At 50.9% G+C, this 1,600-nt stretch overlaps 1 protein-coding gene across 5 annotated transcripts in view; it reads right to left on the bottom strand.

Moving 5' to 3' along the window:
* The window catches only part of DOCK6 (dedicator of cytokinesis 6), a 63,427-nt gene that overhangs the window by 21,278 nt on the left and 40,549 nt on the right, over nt 1–1,600 (bottom strand). The window lies entirely within an intron of this gene.

Raw genomic sequence — 1,600 nt, 5'->3', positions numbered from 1 at the left:
CTTTTTTTTTTTTTTTTGAGACAGAGTCTCGCTCTGTCACCCAGGCTGGAGTGCAGTGGGGCACGATCTTAGCTCACTGTAAGCTTCGCCTCCCAGGTTGATGCCATTCTCCTGCCTCAGCCTCTTGAGTAGCTGGGACTACAGGTGCCCGCCACCATGCCCGGCTAATTTTTTTGTATTTTTAGTAGAGATGGGGTTTCACCAAGTTAGCCAGGATGGTCTCGATCTCCTGACCTCGTGATCCGCCCGTCTTGGCCTCCCAAAGTGCTGGGATTACAGGCGTGAGCCACTGCACCCGGCCAGGGGCTTGGCTCTTACCAAGATCATCTGCCACCCCTAGGAGCTGCATCACTGCCCCAAAGCCTTTGTCTCTGGGCTGTGGTGACCCTGGGACTTCCTGGTTGCCCTCCTCAGGCTGCCTTCCTCTCCCATGCTCCTTAAGACACCAAGGCAGATATGGGCTGACTACCCGCAAGATCCTCTCGCCCTCTCTGTCCAGAGTTCAGAGCTGGGGAGAGACCATTTCCCAGCCTCCCTTGCAGTGGAATCACATGACCATTTCTGGCCAATGGAATTTGAGGGGAAAGTGAGGTGGCCACTTACATGGCAGAAGCAGGTGGGTGCTGGGGAACTGCCAGGGCCAGGCCCACACAGTGATGTCTCCACAACCTCCTTAATGCTCAGAAATAAGCTTTGGTTATTTATTTATTTATGTATTTATTTATTTATTTTTAGGCGGAGTCTCGCTCTGTCGCCGGACTGGAGTGCAGTGGCCAGATCTCAGCTCACTGCAAGCTCCGCCTCCCGGGTTTACGCCATTCTCCTGCCTCACCCTCCCGAGTAGCTGGGACTACAGGTGCCCGCCCCTCGCCGGGTTAGTTTTTTTTTTTTTTTTTTTTTTGTATTTTAGTAGAGACAGGATTTCACCGTGTTAGCCAGGATGGTCTCGATCTCCTGACCTCGTGATCCGCCCGTCTCGGCCTCCCAAAGTGCTGGGATTACAGGCTTGAGCCACCGCGCCTGGCCAGCTTTGGTTATTTAAATCACTTGTGACTGTGTTGAAGCGAGTTAGCCTCTGCCCTAACTGATCAACTCCCAACATCATTTATTTTAATTAATTAATTAATTTATTTTTTGAGATGGAGTCTCACTCTGTCACCCAGGCTGGAGTGTAGTGGCATCATCTCGGCTAACTGCAACTTTTGCCTCCCGGGTTCAAGCAGTTCTGCCTCAGCTTCCCCAGTAGCTTGAATTACACTCACCACCATGGCTGGCTCATTTTTGTATTTTTAGTAGAGACAGGGTTTTGTCATGTTGGTCAGGCTGGTCTTGAACTCCTGACCTCAGGTGATCCACCTGTCTTGGCTTCCCAAAGTGCTGGGATTACAGGCGTGAGATACCACACCCGGCCTCTCAGCACCATTTAATGTGAACTTTACTGAGCAGCTACTCTGTGCCAAGCCCTGGGAATGAGGCAGATGCCATCCCTGCTGCGTGTCCAACTCAGTCCAGTGTGTGTGTGGGGGGTGGGAGGGCAGGGAGACACAAAATAAACAAGAATTTCAGATAGTCAGCTAGTTCTTTTTTTTTTTTTTTTTTT

Source organism: Rhinopithecus bieti, unplaced genomic scaffold, assembly GCF_001698545.2.
Source record: "Rhinopithecus bieti isolate Rb0 unplaced genomic scaffold, ASM169854v2 scaffold_5025, whole genome shotgun sequence".
Lineage (NCBI taxonomy): Eukaryota > Metazoa > Chordata > Mammalia > Primates > Cercopithecidae > Rhinopithecus > Rhinopithecus bieti.
This window is presented reverse-complemented; position numbering and strand designations above follow the sequence as displayed.